Raw genomic sequence first — 25,135 nt, 5'->3', positions numbered from 1 at the left:
ACAGATTCCATCATTGTTAACTTTGCCACCATGGGATTCCCCAATTGCAGGGGGGAGGGCATAGACTGCACCCACATCCCCATCCTGGCCCCCGACCACTGTGAATTTCCCAGGTTACTGAGTGGGGATTCAAGTCAGTTCTGTTGGATGGATGGAGAGGAACCTCTAGATATTGAACCTGGTCCTGGATGCTGCTGGCTCCACCTAGCAGGAAGGTTACATCAGTAATCCACATAAGCACTTCTTTAAGTTTAAGCATGTGAGGGAGGCGAAATCGAATTGATAAGTAACCTATCTCAGGTCCCTGACCTGAACTCTTGGGTTTTAGACTGTGAGGAATAAAAAGATTTTGCTTTTTGTTTGACTCTATACATCAAGAGATGAGACCCACTGACAAAGACTAAAGCTCCTTCTCTCCCACTTCTTTATCTTCCTTCCCCAGAAGCATACATCTAACTAGTTTGTTTGTAAGCTAAGATAAAAAAACAATACATTTAACACAGAGCAAATCAAACTAATGCATTTTAACATGTCACCCGCAGAAACACTGATTTAAATGTACAAGAGCAGTAGATACTGGAAGTTTAACTACACCAGAAGACAGGCAAATGAGAATGGTAAGTAAGGTTAAAAAAATTAACAAGCTCACTCAGCTGCTCACAAATAGGTCAAATCAGGTGATAACAACTTGAATGTTCATTGGTTGTTTTCTCATCTCTAGGGAGAAAAGAACTAGTGACAGTACGGCACTGCCACATCCGTAATAGGTTAGTTTCCATGCAATTTATTTTATGCCACAATTATTATATCAACAAATGTTCATAGCAGCACAGCTATTCCTTCTGAATAGATTGTAAAGCAATTCTTGTGTATCTGCTGCATTTAGACTGTCACTTAAGAAATTGCCTTTGCTAGGGACTTTCAGATCTATGCAAAAGTCGTGATGATCAAGTTACCAAAATTGAGCTTACGCTTCCATCAGTTAATGCAGAAAGAAGATTGAGTATCCAGGCAACGATTCTTGTGCTGCTGAGACTCTCAGCTGCTAGAGTAAGAGGGAAAGGAAATTGCTAAACTCCACAGATGGCATCAGGACGCTCCTAGATAAGTAGCTATAAACTGTGTTTGCATCTGCAAAACAAAAGCAGAATTTGAGCTCCATTTTACACCTCTAGCAATTTTTTTTAGTTTTTACCTTTTAAACGTGCATTTTATTTCACTGGAGAAGTGCCAGTCATGAAAACTTTAGCCACAAAACAGACACCACATGGGCAAGAGCAGTACAAGCTTCCCCACCTCACCTAACTAACCTTCATTCTCAGGATTATGGCTAAGATGATCAGATATTCTAGACTCTAAATTTACTAGTTCCTCAGCTTCTTTATAAAGGCTGACAATAGGGACAGACATACAAACCCTTTATTGTTCCCTATGATGTATGGATAACTTAGAGCCTTTATGTGATATATACACAATGTGTGGTTCAGTATAAAAGCTATCAGCATAAATGTGGATGACTTCATTTTACCTCAGGCCCCTCTACTGCAGCTCATGTCTTGGTCCTCTGCTCCAGTGTTACAGCAGGCAGTACCTGCAGTTCCTACTGGAATACACCACCCAATAGCACACATTTCCCTGGACACTTGAACTGGTGCCCTCTGATTACTTCAGGTGGTGTCTTCTGCCTCTCTGAGGCCAGAGGCTCACTTCTCAAAAGCAGCTGTCAGTAAATAGTCCCAGAAACAGTAGATACATTAAAGTTCTCAATATAGAATATGCTTGCAAATAAGAATTTAAAAGGCAAACTTGTGGCTGAATTTAGGATGAAGTAGAAGCCTAGTTGATCAAGCTATAAGATTGACTAGTATCTGCAGCATCGGTGTGAAATGCTTTCGGTGGTGACATGAACATGGAAAATCAACCTACTTACTAATGTCTTATCCAGGGGTTGTGTGTGATTTCTCCATCTCTGGGCAGCAGCCCTGCCCCTTGCCCACCATCTATCTTTTCCAGCTGGTGGGTGCATTTCCATCCTTTCTCCTCATCTGAAAGTGGTTTTGTAATGGCTATCCACACCCTCCCCTGCTCCAGGAAGTCTCACCCATTTCCCCTCCCCCCCTGCATCTCGCATTTGTGCAGATGATTTTGGCATACCTGCCTTTCACAGCTTGATCTCAGTTGGCATTCAGGACTTTCTTTGTTGTTCTTATTCCAGCAATAGGTTAGGCAGAAAAATTAAAATTCATGGGTAGTATGTACATTGAATTTTATGCTCAAAAGACTAACTTCAGAGTTTGCTTTGTATAACAGAATCAGAAAGAATCTGGTGTTGGTCATCTTCCTTTCCATGTGCTAAGTAATGGTTCTTATCAGCTTCTTGTAACTAGTTAGTCTTTAAGATGCTACTAGACTGTTTGTTGTTTTTTAAGTTTTTCCTGTTACAGATGTAGATGTATTCCAGAGGGACTTGCAAGCCAACAAACTCACCAATGCTGCTAAGAACCTGATATATGGACTTTGAATTCTCTGTATGTATCTGAGGGTATGCCTACACTACAAAGTTAATTCCAACTAACAGACGTTAGTTCAAATTAACTTTGATAGGCGCTACACGAGCGCTCCGCGAGTTCGAACTTAATTCAAACTAGCGGAGCGCTTAGTTCGAACTAGGTAAACCTCATTCTACGAGGACTAAGCCTAGTTCGAATTTACTAGTTTGAATTAAGGGCTGTGTAGCCCCTTAATTCGAACTAGTGGGAGGCTAGCCCTCCCCAGCTTTCCCTGGTGGCCACTCTGGCCAACACCAGGGAAACTCGTATGCCCCCCTCCCGGCCCCGGACCCCTTAAAGGGGCACGGGCTGGCTACGGTGCCCGTGCCAGGTGCAAGCCTGCCAGCACCCAGCTAGCAGACCCTGCACCTGGCACGGCTCGAGCCACCCACCCGATGCCCCCCAGCCCTCCCCTTCTTCCCGGGACCAGGCTGGCGGCTCCTGGGAGGTTGCCTGGGACTGCAAGAGGCGGGCATCCGCCTGGTCTAGTGCGGACATCGTGGACCTCGTCCACGACCTCCGCACTAGGCACAGGAAAGTGGCCGTCTAGGGCATGAGAGCTGCCAGCCTGGCCACCCAGGAACAGGTGTGCATGAAAATCAAGGTGGTCCATTGAGACCCCCGACCCTGAGCCCTGAGCTTACAATGGCCGTACTGGGTCAGACCAAAGGTCCATCTAGCCCAGTAGCCTGTCTGCCGACAGAGGCCAACCCTAGGGACACTGGAGGGGATGGACCGAAACAGTGACCAAGCCATTTGTCTCGTGCCATCCCTCTCCAGCCTTCCACAAACTTTGGGCAGGGACACCACTCCTACCCCCTGGCTAATACCTCTCCATGGACCCAACCTCCATGACTTTATCTCACTTCTCTTTAAACTCTGTTCTAGTTCTAGCCTTCACAGCCTCCTGCAGCAAGGAGTTCCACAGGTTGACTCTTTGCTTTGTGAAGAACAACTTTCTGTTACTCGTTTGAAGCCTGCTACCCATTCCTTTCCTTTGGTGTCCTCTAGTCCTTCTATTATGGGAACTAATGAAGAACTTTTCTTGATGCACCCTCTCCACCCCACTCGTGCTTTTATAGACCTCTATCCTATCCCCCCTCAGTCTCCTCTTTTCTAAACTGAAAAGTCCCAGTCTCTTTAGCCTCTATTCATATGGGACCTGTTCCAAACCTCTGATCATTTTCGTTGCCCTCCCCTCTCCCACCCTCTCTCTTCCCCTCTCCCACCTCCTTTTCCTAGTCTCCCCGAGTTTTGTTCAATAAAGAGAGAGTCTATTTTTGACCACATGTTTTCTTAATTTTGTACATCAGGAAGGGGGGCTAGGGAAGGGTAAGTGGAAGGAGGTGAGGGAGGAATGGGGTACGAGCCCCCGATGGGGAGGACTGAGCTGGCTCTGTGGGCTTCTGGGGGTGGAAGCTATCCTGCAGCCCCCCAATTGCCCTCTCTCCCCAGATGGCAGCCTGCGGCAAGTGCAGCCGGTCTGATGGCCGAGTGCTGTGATGTGCCCAGTGTGGGCACTCAGGGCACTCCAAGCCAGGACTGCTTTGCAAGCGGGGCACCCCTGAGAACTGTCTGTCCAGAGTGGGGGTCGGGTCCCTTTAAGCACAGCCCTCGGCTAGCCTGAGGCAGCAGCTCCACACTCTAAGTCCTCATCTGATGCCCTGCCGGCACTGCTTCCGGCCATCCTTAACCCCGGTTCAGGGTCCACTCAATGTGGACATGCTAGTTCGAATTAGCAAAACGCTAATTCGAACTAGTTTTTTAGTCTGGATCCGTTAATTCGAATTAGCTTAGTTCTAATTAACTAATTCGAACTACATTAGTTCGAATTAGCACTGTAGTGTAGACATACCCTCGAATACTATTGGTTTCACCCCCACAAAAGTTATTTAAGTGGAGAGCAGTGATCAGTGGCCAGATTCAGATCTGAGGCCTGGTTTGAACTCTAAATACCCTAAATATTTGGTAGTATTTGGATTCAGGGTTTTTGTCCCAGGGGATTAGATAACAACCCCTGTTAGAAGCACAGACCCAGCCTCCCTATCCAGGTCTATCACCTGTGAATTAGTATATAACTCTGGTATGGATCTATATTCCTCCCCCTCTCTCTCCTTTAAACAACCATATTAAAGAGAAGAGATGAAGCAGTGTAATGAACCCTAAACAGAGTGTTATTGGGGGGATGAATTTACAAGACTAGGAATGGGAGAATAATCCAATGCATCTAATAGAACATAAACATGACAGCGCAGTGGAAGTGACAGCAAAACACTGGCATGAACCCAATAACCAACTGAACTATACCTTGGGCATAGGTAACACTCCTAAATAACCTTTCTTTCTCTTCACAGGGCTAGTAGCAGCAAGTGCAGGGCTGCCCAGGATCTGCTACCCGTAGCCTAACTGTAAGGCCTTGGCCAAGTCCCATGATGTTCTGGTTCAGGACGACCACCAAAGAGAATTTGCAGATGGATAGAACTATGACTGGATGGTAAGTAGGATGGTGCTCCTCTTCTCCCTGCTTCTGGTGCTGTTGGAGCTTCTTGCTGTTTGGTGGTGAACTGCAGGTGTGAGCTTGCTGCCACTAGGGAGGACAGCCTTGAGGCTGTCGTGACAGAGTCCCGCTGCAAGGTGGGAAAAAAGTCTGAGGTAAATGGAATCCACAGGGCTCTTTGGCAGGAAAGAACCGGTTGAGTCCAGCTTCTCAGTGATGATTCCTGAAGAAAAGCCTGCAAAAACTGACAATACCATAGGTTACAGACTCCATTTTGATGATCATGGACTCCATTTTGAATTAACTTAACCACTAGGCTAAACATCATAACACTTGATTTAACTAACAATCCTCTCACAAAAACATCCCTACAGGGTGTTGTTGGGGAACAGGTCCCGCTCTGGGAGAAGTAACAGGGGGGAAAAGCAATAACCCCACAACCACCACCACCTCTCACTCAGAGAAACTGGATATTTTTTTCCAGATTCAACTGTTTACTTTGTATAAATATTTGCTCTGAGAGAGAAGATTCTTATTCTATTATGCATATCGGTGAGGACACCCATACTATTAAAAAGAAAAATCTATTCTAACTTGGCCAAGTAGCTTTTTTAAAAAGGACAAGATAACTCAGAAGATATTTCAAGATGTTAAAATTCAGTTTAGTAGCAGATTTATTCATGTCTAGACTGGGTGATGTTTATCTTAAATGCTGAGTGTCCTCATTCTTTTAAAAGAAGATGCCTGAGATCTTCTAAAATTGGCCGCTGTTCATGTGGGGATGACACACCATGAGGAAGTGTTGATGCAGTTTCTATGCAGCATTTTGCTGTGTGAAGCTAATAATCTTCTATCATCTACCAATCTATTTTTATTATGTATTTTACTAAACAAGCTGTTTTCTAATTCAGAAGCTGTAGTGGAATTTGACCTATTTATTTGCTCAACAATCAAGAGGCTGACGGAATATCTAGTCACTCAAATACATACATTTTGTAGCAGGTACAGATATAGCATATTCCCTCTTCCCTGCACTGATCTGTACCACAGAGGTAGGAAAAAGGGTTTCTGAGTTTTGCTGCTAAATTATCTTGTACCAAGGCCTCTTAAAATCATCAGTTTTGGGGTTTTATACTTGCTCCAAAACTATACAAATACATCAGAGTTAAAGAGAACAGTTCAGCAATATTTAACTTGAAAGCCAGGGCCTCATTGTACTTGGCACTGTACAAACATGCAGCAAGTGACAGCCTCTACCCCTACCCCTCTGACTCCAATCTTGCAATGAGCTACTTGAAGCTCCAGGTATCACATAGCAAGATCAGGGAGCTGCATTAGGGGTGTGATCAAAATAAAATATATGCAGTAGCAATGAAAATTGGCATGTTGGAACAGGGATACAATATAGAATATTCAGGTTAAGTAGGATAGTGTTAGAACTACTTTTGCCTATGCACCCCATTTCAGAGCTCTCAGGGCCCCAAGGAAGGTGAACAAGTCACTTCTAATTAATTTCTTTCTTTCTTTAAGCACAAGTAGTGTATAAAACAGATGTGAGAATAAAAGCACATACTAAAATGTTCCTAAAACTACAAGATACACAGGATTTGAACTTTCAGTCTTTGAAATCCAAACCACTCCCTGTTGTAAGTACCATGTGTTAAATTAGATATTGTAGGAGGATTTCTCTTATGTCTCAGGAATATAAGCGTATTGTGATTTACAAGAAAAAATAAAACTACAGAGAGCTCAAGCAAAGCCTGTCTCCTCAGCCCAGGGCTGGAATGGCATATACGGGTAGATTATTTTGGTAACAATTATTGCAGATTAGGGCTGGTTCCTTGGCAAACTAATGGGGGGAGGCATAGTCCTTCCATACCATTATAACTATGTGCAGCCAGTAGTTAGTCTCATTTTCATCAGCACCAAATTTAGATCAATATTTAACAAGGGGGAAAAACATAGCTTTTTGGCCAAGAGCATAGAATGTGTCTGTTATTCAGTACTTGTGGGAGACAGCCTGTAAGGTCCATTGCTTCAGTTATAAGAGAAGTTATTACTACATTAACACTTCCTAATTATTGCAATAGTCTCCAGTTCTGAGAATAGGGAAAAAACTATGGCACAGACTTCTGGTTGGCAACTCTTGGTAAGTGCCAACTGTTAAAAATGTAGAAGGACTGCATTATGATCTATTTTTTTCTTCTTCCAGGTTTAAGTCTCATTTTGATAATGTATCCCAAAATAGTATCTTACAGTACATATGGTTATTGCAATGAAACTGCCAGAGTAAGACATTCTTTTTCATTTTAAAATGAAAGGCTCGCATTTTCTCAGTAAGCGTGAATTAAATGATCCCGTGTGCTCAGCATCTTTGCATAAATAAATACAAAACAACTTTGCATTTTGTAGAGTCACAGTAGCTAATCTCAATTGTTTTTCTGGAGAATGAATTTGTGTGTTCACAGATATAGGAACTATTCACGAAATACCCCTACAAAGGAAAGAAAATCCTGAAGAAACAGCAGCATTTTAAATGCCAAAAATATTTTGTTGTCTCTTTCCAATGTTCAAGCATGCAGCTTGATTTGTTAATCCTTCAACATTCCTCAACTTTTTCACAAGATCAGAAATACAGGAAATTTTACTGGAACTAATCAAACTTGTTATTACAGCAATAATAGTTTTTATTTTGCATCCAATGAATATTTGTTTTGGTTATTGCCACTGGCCAAGTGACATTTGATAAATAATGAATACTGCAACATAGTTTTCTCATCAATCAAGCCATATAAAAGGCCAATCCAGTGATTTAATCTCCTTTTGCTGCAAGCTGCCCAAAACACAGTGGTTTTTAACAAGACGTTTTTGTTCTAAGAGTAAACACTTGATCCAAGTCTTGTCATTGCTTTAAAAAATTACATGCATGATACCCAGTTCCTGGGAAACATGAAGCTGTCTTACAAGTATTCTTTAGAATTGAATTCCTTTTAAACAGAGTTAGGATGATCTTTTGCAAGATCGATGCCAAAATAGGGAAAATTGAATTTAAAATTCACCATATAGCTTCATTTCCTGAGAGACATTTTTTTAAAAAAAAATTTCATTTCTGGTTTAATTTTAAACAAAGAGTGAACAATTCCTGTTGTTTGGTCACATATACTACAAAAATAAGGTATTTCTATAAGCATATGATTTTCCACTTTCCAATTAATTCAAGAATGAAATAGGAGGCATGGTTCCTAAATCCTCTCTCTCTCTCTCTCTCTTACATCAATGAGTTTTAGAGTCATTCTGGCATATTTTGCCATAACACACATTTGAGTTCTCTCTTCACCTACTAGCACAGCATGGTCAGTTACCATGTGTGCATTCTAGCTGTGTCCCACTCCAAGTTTGCATTTCCTTCTTGAGAGAAATCTGTTTAGTTCTTGGCTTCTACAAGCCCAACTGCGCAAACTTTTCTGAGGAAGAATTACTGATGAAATAAAAACTGTCTATGTCAAAGATTGCAGCATTTGTTGTCATTGCTGATGTTCATTAGACGGGTTAGTCCTTGTCCCTGACAGTGCAGGATTACACCCTAAAACCAGCTAATCTCTATTTATGTGAGCAGAGGGGAGCAAAAGGCAGGAGTACTTGGCCTGGGTATCCCAGCCATTTCCTCCTGGCTTGCCTATAGAAGCCTATCATCCAGCTGGGCCTATGCAGAGCCATAATTGTGAAATGGATTCCACAAAGCAACCCAATGATTTGGTCACTTCCCCTAAACTAGGGAATTGTTCATTGGAAAATGTACACAGGAGTTTATATTCCTTTAACATCAATGAGCAGTGGTATGAAATAGGGAAATGAGGCCTTTGCTCTTCAAGCTTTGTGCTTGCAGGATTTCAAACAATGAGCAACAGATATTTTAAATACTCTTGTTTTCCCCAAATGGCTAGAATCATAGGAGATGGAACAGAGAGAACACTGAGGGTACGTCTAGATGGGTATTCTGGAAAAGCTCTGCAGTGTCCAAGAGATGCGTCCAGTTTTCTGAAAAAAATGTCGGAAAAGCGGAAGCGTTTTGTTGGCATCCCTGTAAATCTCATCTTACAAGGAAGAAGGGGATGTTCTGAAAGGGTTTTTTTTCCCCAAAATTTGGCCCCATGTAGATGGGCCAGATTTCAAAGCCTCTTTCGGAAGTAAACTGGAAAAAGAAACGCAACTCTGCTACCCTTATACTCTACACCCTTTTAAGCTTCATACTGTCAGGATAGTTAAATTCTGCAGTCGACGTCCAATGGAGGTTGTGAAATCCTCATCACAGGAAGTTTTTAAATTACCAACTTTCAGAGATGGTCTAGGTTTGCTTGCTCCTACCTAAAAACAGTGCAGGTCTTTTGAGGTACTTCCCAGATTTACATTATTATGACCTGAGTAACCATCAGTCTCTCCTCACAGTCCTGTCTCACAGCTTTCCTACTTGGTGTCAAGGCATCTGAATCTCTGAGTCTGGAAGGGAACCTGACAGAGAAGTTGAGAGCAAACTTGGAAGTGTAGCAGCCTTTCTTGGAAGGCTGTGGTATTAAAAAGAAAATCAGAGAGTATGAAGCTCTTCATGTCACTACATGTAGCAGTCCCAAAAGCACTGTAGGTCTATGATACTTTCCTGTGTGAGTGTAAAAGGAATAAAAAAAACTACTCAATGAAATCATTCCAAAGTTTCAAGAATAGGTTGATCCCTGTCAAAAGATCGCATGTGTAAGATACATTTCCTTGACCGGGAAGAAGATAATCCATTATTTATCTACATAAAGCTAAAGCCACACAAATTTGAACAGTTAATGGATGAGCCAGTCAGAGACTGGGCTTTTTGTGATACACCTGCTAACCAAGTTAAAGCAAAGATACTGAAAGAAAAAAACTTGACTTTACAAAGAGCAGATATTTGCAAGATGATTGAAATCTGTATTTCTCAAAGTCAAACTAAAGTGCATCTAATCTTACTATATATTTTAGAAATGTGTGTCTGTCTATCTGCCAGTCTATGAGTCTGTTTGTTCAAGAACTCCTCCTAAACAGTAAGAGCTAGGACCACCAAATCTTGAATATAGCTTTCCCTTATCATAAGTTAAAGCAAGTCTGGTTGTGCCAAGATAATGGGCTGTGCCTGGAAAGGGATGGAGACTGGCAGGAGAGAGTTATACTGCAGACTGACCACAGGGGGTCAGCAAGAGGCCAGAGATGGGGACCAGAATAGCTATAACTGCATTTTGACAGCAGGGGAGAGGTGGAGAAAGGGACACCTATCTACTGTATATTTCAGAGAGTTTGTCTGTGTGTCTGTCTATCCCCCAACTGGGGGGCATGCACTTCTCTCCCAGCTGTGCCTGCTGTAGCTGCCATGGAGAGGCACTTCTCACCCGGACCCAAGCTGTTGTGGTGAGAGAGGCCTGGGAGTGTCCTCTCTCTCTCTGGGACAGCCTGCATACTGAACTCCTCAACCCCAAACCCATTCAGAGCGATAATTTACATGAAGAAAAAGAAAACTTATTTGAGTCAAGGATCTTCTAGCTAAATATAAAGGCATAAAGATAGACCAGAAGGGTAAACAAAAAGCAGAGATCAGGTTTCATAATAAACATGGCAGCAATCATAAAAGTTAATGGTGTCCAGCAGAGAGGCTGCAAATTATACAATGTAGAAAAAAATCCAACCATTTAATAAGAGTAACATTCTTAGCACAAATGGGAAACAACCACATTCATGAATGTACAACTGGAGTATAAAATAGCTGGGTTACAAAGAGATTAGATACACCCAGTAGGAGGTAACTAATTAATTAATTTTTTGGTTGGTGGGCAAACCTCAAACAACCTCCTCCCCTCCCAAAAAGAAACCCTACTTTGTTTTGTTTAGGGTAAAATTAGATATTTTGTTGCTTTTCATGTTAAATATAACTACCTCTCTAAACAAATGTCATTTCAAAACAAAATGAGTTTTGCATTTCAACAATAATACTTTGACAAACTATTTGCTGAGTTTGATTCAAATTCGTGAGCAAGTTTGGTAGACCCAAAACTGTAATTTTTAGTGAACAAACAGTTCATTGAAAAAATTCACCTAGCTTTACTGCCAGTTGTTAAAATACAACAAGTGCATCTTGTTTCATATATTAAAGACAAAAATAAATCCTTTCAGAAAAGCCTCAGTGCCAGGTCAATATGAAAGCATTTGAAACAGCAGTGCAGGAATGTATGACTGAGTTCAAGAGCAATCTGCAAATGCAGCTGATCAAATGGAGGTATATATTTTCTCTTGAAAGGATGCAAAAGATTTTCTTGAAGTGTGATGTAGTATTCATTGTGCTGGAATGCACCCAGGATATGATAAAATATATCTCACAGATATACATACCAATGTGTTGCATGTTACATGCACCACATTCAGTCCAGTTAGAAATAAATAAAAATGTAAACGCTTAACTTAGACCAAACTAGATCAGGAGTTTAGTGACACCATGCAAGTGCCACTTTGTGAGAACAGTTGAGAAGATCATGTAGATAAAGCATTCTCACTTTTAGATGTATGTAAGTCAAGGATTTTGGTAAGTGTGACTCAAAAAACCAAAACTCTGCAAGTCAGAATCTCAGCTAGTGCAAACCACATTAGCGGTGCTACAGTGATCTATACCAACTGAGGGTCTGTGATCCTGCCCCTCCAATTCCATTTGCAATAACTTTAGATGTAAGGGACTCTCTGCCCCACTCCTGAGAAGATTTAGTACCAGAGGTGAACCAAACCCTCATGTCCTGGATCCTTGAGGAACACCACAGAGTAGAACACCACAGAGTTCTGCCTCCCAGAAACAAAGAGAAGGAAACTCTTGTGTGGAATGACAAGGCAGGAAGTGAAATGGAAAGTGGATAGGTTAAAATAAACCGATGTGGAGGCTGATAAAATGAGTCAGACTGATTAGTGTTCCACTGGTTCTCTTGGGAGCCATTCCACAGCCTAAATATATCGCAAGAGTCAGGCACTTTCGTGATATTCACCCCAAATTTTTGTTCTCATTTCATTGTGATGCCATCAACTTCTCACTAGGAAAAGAACTGAAAACACCAATAAACTTTTGAACACTCAGCTGATTATAATGAGTTCTAGTGGCATCAGACTTAGATGGAAATGAACACTTTGTATGGCTTTAGGAGTCCTCCCAGCAATCCAGATCCCCTATTCCCTATCTCCCATCCCCATAAGAAAGATTTGGGCAAGAACAGAGAAAGACATAGCTCTGGGACAGTATTCTTTGAAGTCATGCACAAATCATGCATTATGTAAGAACCCTTTTTATTTTAATTTCAATATTCAAACTCTACCCTGACCTTAAATGCTCAGTACAAGCCTTTTTGAATTTTTCCATCATGAAAATCTGTTGTAACAAATTAACACTTTAACCCCTTTGCCTTTCATGAGCAAATTTCAAATGGTCAAGTACTTTATATGGTATTCAAGACATCTTATAGACGCATACAAGTATGCTATTGTAAGGGAACTCAATATGTCATCTATTCCAGTCAAAGCAGAACTAAGAAATAACCAGACCAGGTACTTGTCTAACCTATTCTTAAAACTCTCCAATCACTGAGATTCCATAATCTCCCCAGTAATTTGTTCTAATTCTAACTACTCTGACAGTTAAGAAGTTTTTTCCTAATGTCCAACCTAATCCTCCCTTGCTGCAGTTTAAGCCCATTGCTTCTTGTCCTATCCTCAGAGGTTAAGGAGAACAATTTTCCAACTTTCTCCTGATAACACTACTCAAATACATAAAAGTTATGTCCCTCTTCAGTCTTCTCTTCTCCAGAGTAAACAAACCATATTTTCCCTCGTATGCAGGATTGTCTCTAATACACTAAATACACAGCTGTGTGGGACACCCAAAAATGTGGGCACCAAATTCTCAGGTGCTTTACATAGATACATGGTGGCTGTGTCTACACTGGGCCACTTATTCCGGAAAATCAGCCGCTTTTCCGGAATAAGCTGCGAGCTGTCTACACTGGCCCTTGAATTTCCGGAAAAGCAACGACGCTCTACTGTACAAAATCAGCCGCTATTCCGGAAAAACTATTCTGCTCCCGTTCAGGCATAAGTCCTTATTCCGGAACACTGTTCCGGAAAAGGGCCAGTGTAGACAGCCCAGTAGTCTTTTCTGGAAAAAAGCCCCGATCGCGAAAATGGCAATTGGGGCTCTTTTCCGGAAAAGCGCGTCTACATTGGCCACAGACGCTTTTCCGGAAAAAGGGCTTTTCCGGAAAAGCAGCCTGCCGTTTTAAGCAGTTCCGGAAATTCATGCCAGTGTAGACACAGCCGGTATGTGTGCCTTTGTCAGGGGGCCATCTGGGAGAGAGGCAAGAAGGGATGAACTGCCATAACTGCCCCCCCCCCCCCATTCCACACACCACGTCTTCTTGGCCAGGCCGAAGTGGAGGGAAGCCCTGTGCAGCCGCTGTGGCTGCACCAACCCCACCTCTTCTCGCCAGAGAGACTCGTACCACTTGGTGGTGCAGGTGGGGGAAGGGAAGGAAGGGGAAGCTTAGCAGCAGGTCCGAGGGTGGGGGAATCTGGCTGCCATGCATTGTAGACAGCAGGGATCCCCTTTGGCAGAGCCCCCCTCATCCCTACGGTCTGGGGCCCCTGCTGGGCCTGGGGCAGTGCTGGTGGAGAGTGCAGCAATGCAGCCCCCCCACCCGCAGCCCCATGAACTCACACCAGCTCCACCAGTATTTGAATGTAGAGGCTGGGGGGCCTGGGAGTCCCAGACCATGCAGGGCAGGGGTGGCACTAGCACCCTGTGGATGAACACCCCAAACCGTGAGTGCCTGCTGCTCCAGATAAGCCCCCTTGGCCCAAGCCACACAAAGCAACTGGAGACCCAGTTACCCCTTGTCCATTCCTCCCCCATCAGCAGCACCCATGGGGAGAGAGCCCTACTTCCTTTTACCCCAACCCCACCAGTACCCCTGTGGAGATGCCCAATTCCCCTTGCCCTATCCCTCCCCATCAGCAGCCCCTCAGAGGGAGACCCCCAGCTCCCCTTGCCCCCTCCTCCCTCACCATCACCCACGGGAGGGACTGGACCTCCTCCAATTCCCCCTTCTCATCACTCCACCATCACTAGTGCCTCTGATTTGGGGACAAATGTGAATCAGATCCAGGTTGGAGGGTTCAATCGTGGAACGAGGAGTAACAGTAGTTCAGATTAGAGAGCCTAATTCGAACTACCTACTCCGTGCCGCGTGTAGCCGCAGGCACGGAGTCCACACTAAGGGGGATTTAAAAATGGCGGTGCCCGGCAAGATGCAAATGAAGCCCGGGATATTTAAATCCCGGGCTTCATTTGCAACTTTGAATGCCTACATTAGCCTCCCTAGTTCGAACTAGGGTGGCAGTGTAGACATACCCTTAGAGACATGAGCTTTCGTAGGTAAAACCCACTTCATCAGATGAATTGGATTGGAAGTCACAGAATCTAGGTCAGGGCTACTCAACTTTGGAAGCCCCAGGGGCTACAATGATGCTCACAGCACATGCAGAGGGCTGCAACTTAAGTGTGGTTGCATATACATGCAAATATACAAGCAAATAGCTTCTTTCACACTGATGGGCATGAATACGATTAAGGCAAGACTACACAACACACAGGCCCCATTTAAGTCAGTTCTGCTGATATTAATAAAATGCAATATTTACCTGATTTCCACCCACATGACAGCACATTTAATGAGCAATGACAGCCCAGGAATTTAACTACTAAAACATATCAACAGAAGACCATTATATTGACTACTTTTTTGTTTTGGCTTCACAATTTTAACAAATAAAAAAAAACTACCAATACAGTACTGGAATTTACTGGAGTGTAAATACAATCAATCAATGTAAAGACTGAGTCTGCAAATTTTTCACCAGCTGTTTCACATCAGGCTTATATTCCATTGTAGCAGCACAGAGACAGTCAGTCAGATGTCTGTTAGTAAGGGTATGTCTACACTTGCAGCCTATTTTGGAATAGGGCTGCAAATGTAGGCATTTGGCATTCCAAATCAAGCCTGGGATTTAAATATCCTGCGCTTGATTGCATCTTCCTGGCCGGGCGCCATTTTTGAAATTTACAAGCCTGGAATAAAGCCCTATTTCAAACTACCTGTTGAACCTCATTGCAGGAGGAATAACAGGTAGTTCGAATTAGGGCTTTATTTCGAACGCCTGTTTCACTGCTGCATGTAGACACGGGCAGTTATTCTGGGCTTGTAAATTTCAAAAAATGGCGCCCGGCTGGGAAGATGCAAATAAAGCATGGGATATTTAAATCCTGGGCTTGATTTGCAATTCCGAATGCCTACATTTGCAGCCCTATTCCGAAATAGTCTGCAAGTGTACACATACCCTCAAAGAGGTGCACAGTTTTGACTTGATGAGTCCCATGGAGGAGAATAAACTTTCATAGACAATGTAGACCCAAAGTAAGTTAGCACTTTTTTGCACATTTCAATAATGCAGGATACATGTCTTCCTGTACATAGGTCATCCAAAATGTTTCAGTGTCCTTTTCCTTATGTCTAGCTTTTAGAATACTATTGTTTTGCAGCTCTAGCATCCCTTTTTCAAATGTGGCCCTCTCAACAACAAATCTCACTGCTGAAGGTGAGTGCCTTTCCCTCAACTGAAAATGGGTGTTCATTAAATTCAAGAACTGTCTTCAGGGATTTGACATCTAGAAAACTAGAAGAAAATTTGGTTTTCAGCTTTGAGATGTACACCATAAAAAAAAAATTCAAGCAAAAAAGATGCATGTTCACTCAGCTGTGTCACTTGTGAATTGAGGATGGGAAAGTGAGTAAAATATTTCTCATGATGCTGATGTGCAAAAAGGGCCAGTTTTGTTTCAAATGCAGGAAAATCGCACATCAGAGAAGGCAGGTTTTTTTCTTTGCCTTGAAGTTTAAGATTGGGTAAGTGGCATGTCATATCAGTGAGAAAAGCCACGTTTATCACGAATGTCTCTTTGGCTATACACAACAGTAAATCCTGGTGATTCTCTGCCTCCAAAAAACACGCATACAACAGGCAGTAGATCCATAAACTAATCTAACAATTTGCCTTGACTCAGGCATCTAACTTCTGCAAGTATTGCCAAGTCACCATACTGTGTTTCATACTCCTCAACTAAAGCTCAAAAATGTCTATGTTCCAAGGCATTTGCAGCAATGAAGTTGACGATTTTTCTGACACTACCCATTGTGCTCTTGAGAAATCCTCTCTTCAGTTTGCTGCCTAACTATTCTTGGTGAATAATGCAATGGTATGAAAAGAAATCTGGAAACTGTGGATTTTTCTTCAGCAAAGAAATTAGCCTTTCTGTTTGCCAACCATGGCGGGAGTGCCATCAGTTGTTACTGAAGTAAGCTTCTTCAAATCAATATATTTTCCTGATCCTTCAAAAAATGCCATCAGTACAGAAATGCACCCAGATTATGAGCTATGTCTGAACAATCAGTAGATTCATCCATTGCCAGACTGAAATACTCCATGTTTTCAATGTCTTTTAACAATTTAGAAACGGATTGCCTGAAAAACCTTCAATTCATCTTACTGCAGTTGAATCAGACACTTGCAGTTTTGTTATTTAACTATATCCTCTTTGTTTTTAAATTCTGCAAAAAGTGATTCATTAAAGTCCAAGAAGCACTGCTTCATCAATTCACTTTCGATAAAAAGATCTTTTTGATTTAGCTATGCACCAAGCCATTTTGAAGGAGGCTTCTGTAACAGCATTCTGTCTTTAACTTGCATATGGAAGATATCTTGTTGAGTACAGTAACCTTCCAGTAAGAAACGTATCTTAGTTTTTCTTAAATTGCTGTCAGGTGGCTACAAGTCTTTGAACTCAGGGTGACAAGATTCATGATGCTGTTGCAGGTTTGTTTTCTTTAATACAGTGATAGTCTTTTGACAAAGATGACACATTGGTTTTCCATTTCTCTGCAAAAGCAAATTCCATCTCTCAAACAGACTTGAAAACCCTGTGTTCATCCAACAAGCATCTCTTCTTTGTTGCCATTTGTAATGCTTCTTATTAAAAAGAAAATTGTGTATCAGTGTTTTGGGTGCTTAGCTTGAAGCTTCAGGTTGTGCGTTTCTTGGAGTGATTTTACTGTAAAAATAAAAGTTTCCCAGCAAGAGCGCTCCAACTACAGCAGGCAGAGAGGTGGCGAGTCAGGCTGGACACGAGTGGCAAAAAAGGACAGGTGTCCAGAAGCCCTGTCTTGGATTCCCAGCAGGGCTGATGTCCCTATGTGAGAGTTTGTTGCTCCATGTGGGACAGAGGCAGGGCTACCCAGCTGTGGCACCAGTCCTAAATGTGGCCAGTGTGAGCCAGTCAGAACCTGTCAGGCTCTGCCCACAAGGCTAAACAGACAACACTTCCCACAATGCCCCAGCGCTCCTAGCACCTCCTCCCTGGGGGTTAGAAATGCCGACACCTGTATGTGTCTGTTTCAGCCAGCCTGTTCACTTGCATCTTTCAGTGCTCACCCCCCTGGGAGACGCCTCGCTGTTGTGGAGCATGTTCCCAGTGGAAGCCATGTTCAAAAGATCACACCCGTGGGCCGCATGTTGAGCCCCACATAAACCCAAACCACACCGCAGGCCGCAAACAAAGGGGCCGCATGTTGAGTAGCCCTAATCTAGGACATATATAAGATCAAAAGCAGTTACGTGTCAATTGTAGGACCATTAAGTAAGGCTGGATGTGTTCCATTCATAGCACTTGATGTGGAAATGTGAATATCAACGGAGGAAATTGTCTTTGTAATGCATTAACCAAGTAATATCTTTATTCAAGCCTGCACTGATAATATTGAATTTGTAAATGAACTCCAGGTAAGATTAGTGGTCAGTAGGTCTCTGGTATGTTTATGTGACCATCATTTATTTGTACTGTAGTGTCAAGGAAGTGGATTTCTTATGTGGACTTCTCCAGGCAGAGATTGATAGGGGGGTGGAAATTGTTGAAATCCCTGTACAATTCTTCCAGGGTCTCATTTCCTTCCTGTGGGTCCACACAATGAAGATGTCACCAATGTAGCATAAGCAGAGGAGCGATGCTAGGGGATGGGAGCTAATGAAACGATATTTTAGGTCATCCATAAAAATGTTGGAATTTTGTGGGACCACACAGGCACCCATAGCAGTGTCGCTGACTTCAAGGTATAAATTGTCTCCAAATCAGAAATAGTTGTAGCTGAGCTATGTGACTTTGTCCTCATTCACAACTATGTGAGCAATTAATTGTTCCTTCCTAAGTTGGGTATTTTGCCTTTATCCTTCTCTCTCTCTCTCTCTCTCTCTCTCTCTCTCTATATATATATATATATATAAAACAATTTGCTGTGGGATGACAGAGTGATATCATCATATAATTGGGCTCCTGGAAGTGGCTGGCATGTCCCTACAGCCCCTGAGAAAGTCAAAGCAGGGGGTCTCCACATGCTGTTCTTTCCTGTGGATGCTGCTCCTGCAACTCCCATTGATCAATAATGGAGAACTGTGGAAGCTGTGGGGTCGGTGGCTGTAGATGAGGGGCAGCACATGAAGCCATTGCTGTATATGCCAGCTGCTTTCAGGAGTGGTGCAGGGCCAAGGCAGGAGTAAGCCTGCCTTAACCCCACTGCTCCATACGTGGGGCAGCTGTCCTGCCACTTGCAAGGTGGGTGGAATTGGGCCTACCACCCTGTACTCCAAAGATAGATGCCCTCAGTACACTGGAGAACCCACTACACCTCCCTACCTTCAGAAGATTTCTTATCCTGCCTTCCTAATGCAGGAGCCAGTACATCCCTGAGGCAGCCTGTGATAGCTGTCTAGCTGCTCCCTGGAGGGGCAGGAACAGGACTTGAACCCACAACCCTGCACTCCCCAGGCAAATGTCCTATCCCCTAATCCACTCCAGAACCCACCCAATAGCCTCGGTGTGTCCTCCCACACTCTGAATCTCTTGGCCCAAGACCAGAGCCTACACCCCAACTGCCTACCCCAGTCTGGTGAAAGTGAACGAGATTTAGGGAGCAAGAGGGATGGAGTGAGCAAGGTGAGGCCTTGGAGAAGGGGTGGAGCAGGGGCAGGGCCTCAGAGAAGGGGAGAAAGAAGCTAGGCAAGGGTATTTGGGTTTGAGGTAGATCTTATATTGCACTTAACTAGAAAAAGTGATCTTGTGGCTATAAATGTTGGAGACCACTGCTCTATGCCATTACCATGGTGCTATTCAGAAATATTTGAAATAAACAGTCTATTGGTGGTAACAGCATAATTCCAGAGGTTAAAATAAAATAGAAAGTAATTCAATTTCAAAGTATTGGGGTCCCACTCACTCTTTAAAACATATGCTTGGCTGTTTTTGACCTTTATAAGAGCCTTTGTGTTGCTGTTCACTTAGTGCACTCGCTCCCTCCTGGAGACAAGACTTGAAATTCCGAACCATCAGGTTGCAATTTAGGGAAAAAAGAAAACAATTGAATAGTTCTTTCATTAAAGCCACAAGCCACTATCATTAATGCACATTAGAATAGAGCTGGTTTAAAATGCAGAATTTCTGTGGAAAGAGTAAATAATTTGAAATTGGGTTTTAACTAAGAGTTCTGAAATTTTGTTTTGCCTTTATGGAGTTCTAATTTCTATGCTTTATTATATATTATAAAATACTGTAAATTAGTAGAAGTACAGGTTATGCTCTATTACTGAAGAGAAATAATAGTTGAAATATGCTATTATTTTTATTTTTCTAATAATTAAGGGCAGTTGCTACTTATTACTGACTGAAAAAAATTAAATCAAAGTTTCAGAAGATTTCCATCCTTAAACTTTGATTTAGAAAATAAAATAAAATCTTTCCATCAGTACAAAGTAGTAGCTGCCTTTTGTGAGTCAAAAGTAAAATATTTCAGTTTTAGCACTGAAATACATCACATCACATCACGTCAGCAGTGCTATACACTGCTACTCCTATTAACACATGAAGTTAATGTCAAATTATAAACAAATGACACATTTTCAAGTGTTTTCCTCCAGAAATGTTTGAAATTGACCCTTTTGAAGTTTTTCAATTTAACAAAAGTGGCATTTTTCATTAAAAAGCTTTTATACTCCCCCCAAAAATTCCAACTATCTTTCCATCAGAAACCATCCAGCCAAGCTGGTCTCTACTCTAGAAAAGTCACAAAATGCTGGTCAGGAATGATGGGCTGGCTTGGCCAAGTCAACTAGTCAGGTTTTAGTTATTTTTTTTTATTTATTTTAATGTATTTATGTATTTAAGTCTGAATGGAATTTAGCCTGTGTATAACATTTGCTTATGCCCCATAGGTCTCATCAATTAATAATATTTTGCAACCACAGTTGGTCTTGTTGCTTTCGGCTGGCTTCAGAAAGCTTTGCAAGTTTTTGCCACAGAATACAACTGGAATTTTAGCCTGACCCAGCCTTTGTTCCTTGGATGTGGTTCAGAGCCATGGAAACTCATGCAATTAAATTAGAACAGTGGTAAAATTTGAAAACTGCCATGCATTTGCAAGAGTCTCTAGGCACAGTTGCCAACTATTTCTGGAATATAGGAGAACTCCTTTTTTGGGGGTGGGGGTGAGGGAATCTAGTTGACTCTTTCATTATTTCCTTTTTACAAGCTCAATTAGCAATTGTCCTAAATGTTACTATAAAAGAGGAAGTCATAAGGCATTTTTAAATTAATCCCCTAAGACATTAGGACTGTACAGTATTCAGCACAGTATGCTTATAGCCTTTGGCTATGCAGTATATCTGATTACTTCGTAGATCATAGGAATTAGAATCCCTGTGCTAGTGGCCTTATATAGCATATGTAGTATCAGTATCATTGATCCTTCTATGGAAAGGAGAAAACTTTTTAATAAATAAAGTGAAAGTCACAAGTCTTGGGAACTTTTGCTTTTCTATTCTCCTCCCATGTGCACTATTTCAGGGACGCCCTTTATCAATGTATCATCAACAAGAGAAGCTAAGAAATCAACTGCCTGCTTTGACATACAAACCATATTGGGGTTCAGGATGAGGAGATAATAGAACAATAGTTTTTGTGCCCTACACAGGGGCAGTTCAGAGGATGCTGTCATCATCTGATTTTAGAAATAGAAACAAAAACAGGTGATATGAAGTGTCATTAGGAATTTATATAAGGAATTAGTGCTGAATTTTCATCAACAATCTACAGAAGAGATCAAAGGAGAAGAATAATGCCCTTAGCAGCCATTGTATTGACTTCAGAGATTTGAGAATCTTGTTACTCACCCAGCATGCAAACTCAGTGATCCCATGGTGTCACATTCATATTTAGAATGAATCATATTCTATTAGTAAGTTTTATAGTAGTCTAAGCTCATACAGGTTGAACCTCTCTAGTGCAGCAATATCTGTAGTCTGGCATGACTGTAGTTAACCAGATGTCCACTTATCATGGGTGTGGCCAAGTTTCCTGTGGTCCCATGAAGTTTGTTTACAGCTGCCAGTTCTGGCTCTTGGTGTTCTGCACTGTTATTTAGTTCTAATTTACCCCTAAATGGCTTCTAAGAGCCCAATAAGCAGTGGAAATAATGCTGCTAGACTTATGGTGTCCAACATGCTAGCTATTAGCCACACGTGTCTATTTGGCCAGTTGAGCGTGGCTAGTTCGCTTCAGAACTGGTTGGATACCATCATGCTAGACAAATATTGGCCTCCTGTGGTTCGGCAAATTCTCTGGTTCAGCACCAGTCAGGTCCCGAGGGTGGCAGACTAGAGAAGTTCAATCTATATTACCATTATGACAACATTAATTTTTGGTAAAATCATGACAGTTTTCAGTTTAATAGATGCAGCTGCTTTCCCTAGTGCTTCTGAATACCTGAACGGCATTTTATACTTTTTGTTTGTGCAATACTGTGTACAGCTAATTCATTTGATATATCTGTGCGCCTTTTTTAGTCCCTCAACTTTCTTGGGTTCCTTCAGAAATAACAGAATTCAAGAATTAGCTTGAAGTTTGGGTATACTCTGAAAAGTTATACAAAATGACATGAGATTCCACTTTTATTATGTCTCATCAGTTTGCATATCCAATTTGTTTTGTTTATAAATTAAGAAGTCAGTTTATTTATTTATAGTCAGTCATGTAAACTCAACTTGACTTGCAGATGTCAGCTGTGTTCTTTTTGGCTCAACAGCCGTAAACTAGATCCCACTGAGGTGTAGTTAAGGTGCACCGAGGTATGCAACTTGAAGTAAATATTCTTCAAGTGGACCTCACTTAACAATTCAATAGATTATGCATGAAGCCTAAGAGAATCCTGCTCACTCTTCTGTAGTAGCTATTTGAGTTCTGCAATGAAGAAAGTACAAAACAGCGAAACACAAAAGCCCATGTTTGGCATTGCTCAGGTAAGCAGATCTGCCAAGTGTAAAGGTGCCATATTTATATATTCCCCAGGGCATTCCTACTCTTGAATTTTTAACATTCAGATTAATTTGGTTTATTCTGCCAGTAAAGCAATACCCTTCAAAGAATTCCAAGAGAATTTGTATCCTAACCCTCTCATCCCTTCATCACTCAAATCACACAGAAATTATGTTAACAGCCTGACAAAGCAAAAACCTGAAAGATATTCATACCCTGGGCAAGGGTCTCTGTCAGGCAGGGAAGATTTTACATATGCTATTTACTGAAATATCCAAGCATCCAAACAAAAAATTAAGGAGAAAGCTCCTTTTTAACTCTGAAGTGTCTGGCTTTTAACAACCCCAAGCAAGACCCTTAGCAGTATTTTGAAGGTGATTTTTGCCTGTGATCATAATAGAAACATGTTTTAGAACCACTATGATGTTGATTTACTGAATGCAAAAAAAAAAAAAAAAAAAATCTGGGTTAATACCAAATTAACACTGCACAGTTAAGGAAACAAAGACATTAAAGAAAGTTAAGCAGTCCCCTGCTGGCCTTGTGCTCTATGCAGCGTTTCAAAGCAGCAGTGCCACATGGAGCCCCGGGTCAGTGGGGGAATCTCCCCTCCACGCTGTCCCCAGGCTCTACGCAGCATTGCAGTTTTGAAATGCTGCATGCAGCCTGAAACTCCCAGCTGGCTCCGGTCTGCATGTGGCATTTCAAAACAGCAGCACTGTGTGGAGTCCAGTGTCTGGCCCCGGGCTCCACACGATACTGCCACTTTGAAGCACCCCTTGTTCTCCCCCGCCCCTTTTGTTGCCTCTTTCTGATCGAGGCAAGAAGGGGGGAAGCAGCTAGTCTACTAGTGTGTCAACTATCCAATAAGCATTTGCTTATCAGATAGTTGACTAGTCATTCACATCCCTAATTTTTATGTAGCAGATATCAGGATTACTACTGGATTCTCATGGAGCTCCATTGAAGTTACTGGAGCTTCACATTGGTACAAGGGTTCACCTACATGGATTTGAATTGCAGAATGACAGCCTATGGATATATTTCCATACACCCTTACGTTTAATAAGCCAACCATCCAAACTGCTGATGCTCCCCACATATTGGATATGATTTGATAAGGATTTGCAGTTTCAAGACATCTACTGTTTTATTCTATCATGGACTTCTTAAATCATTTTAATCTCTTAGATTTTTCGGGCACATCTAGACTTGCTTTTACTTTCGAAAGAAGCTACGCAAATTCGCTGCAAATTTGCATATCTTCTTCCAATTGCTTTTTCGAAAGAGGTTCTTTCAAAAAAGAAAGCAGTCTAAATGCAGTTCTTTTGAGAAAAGAAAATTTTTTGGAAGAACTGTTCTTCCTAAAAAAATGATGTTTACATGGTTCTTTCGAAAAAGGGTTTTTTTTCTAGAAAGAACCAGATCTAGGCTACTCTCTTTTTCAAAATAACCTCTTTTGAAAAAGTGATCGGAAGAAGCTATGCAAATTGGGTGCAAATTTGCATAGCTTCTTTCGAAAGTGAAAGCAAGTCTAGATGTGCCCTCAGACATGTACAAAGCTTTCTATAAACAACCTGGAGTTCTTCACTAGAAGTAAGCACAGTTATAACAGACTACACCTGAAAACAAAACTTTCTTTCTCAATGGGTGTGAAATAGCATTCAGCAAAATACACACACTGTACTTTTTCTTTACCTTGTGTCAGAGATCAGATGTTCATTTCACTTCAAACTGTAGAAATCAGCAAAGATCAGCCAGCTCTTGTTACAAGAGTTCTTCACACAACTGTTCCTGATTAGTAGCATATTATAAAGCTCCTACTGAGCCAATAAACAGGCCACCTGGTTCATCAAGGACACCTGCTACTTCTTAATCCCTTAATACAGTCCTGCAGTATGCAACAGAATAGGGCTCATGTCTACTGCCCCTCATTCATTCCAAAATGAGCTGTATGATGCTGACAAACCAGGTACCAGCTCGTCCCAAGGCTCTAGGCCTCAGCTGAGCACTGACAAATACATAGATAAAGTCAATCTGGCTGCCCTTTGTGTTAATGTTAGAAAACTGGTATTAGAGTTATAAAAATGTGTTTTGTTTCCAGTCTTTATGGAATGCCTGCCAATTGCTGCATGCATTGATCTCTCTTCTATCTGTATTCCATATTACACAGTACTCTTAAAGGCCATGTCTACACTATCATTTATGTCAGCAAAATGTGTGTCACTCAGGGATGTGAAAAAACATTCCCCTGAAAAACATAAGTTGTGCCGGCATAAGCAGTAGAATGCACAACATTATGTAAATGGGAGAACTTCTCCCACTGATGTAGCTACTACCACTCATTAGGGGGTTATTTAATTATGTCAGAGCTACACAGGACTTTACAGAGTCACTGTAAGGTCTCCAGTGTAAACGTAGCTTTGGTCACATCTACACTGCGCTTTTGTTGGTAAAACTTTTGTCTGTCGGTATGAAAAAACCCACACCCTGGCCAACAAAAGTTTACTGAGAAAAACCACAAGTGTGGACAGACATTCAAAACAAAAATATTGAAAAGTTATCTTTCTTGTTCACCAT

The 25,135-nt window shown here is 41.8% G+C and overlaps 1 long non-coding RNA gene across 1 annotated transcript; it reads right to left on the bottom strand.

Annotated features, from left to right (window-relative positions):
* Positions 1 to 528: 528 nt before the first annotated feature.
* Positions 529 to 24,341, bottom strand: LOC112544467 (uncharacterized). The gene is made up of 3 exons (XR_012905785.1): positions 24,254 to 24,341; positions 4,857 to 5,290; positions 529 to 1,131 (listed from the first exon to the last, which is right to left on the bottom strand). It is a non-coding gene; the product is annotated as an uncharacterized LOC112544467 (long non-coding RNA).
* Positions 24,342 to 25,135: the final 794 nt, after the last annotated feature.

This window comes from Pelodiscus sinensis, chromosome 8 (genome assembly GCF_049634645.1).
Source record: "Pelodiscus sinensis isolate JC-2024 chromosome 8, ASM4963464v1, whole genome shotgun sequence".
Lineage (NCBI taxonomy): Eukaryota > Metazoa > Chordata > Testudines > Trionychidae > Pelodiscus > Pelodiscus sinensis.
This window is presented reverse-complemented; position numbering and strand designations above follow the sequence as displayed.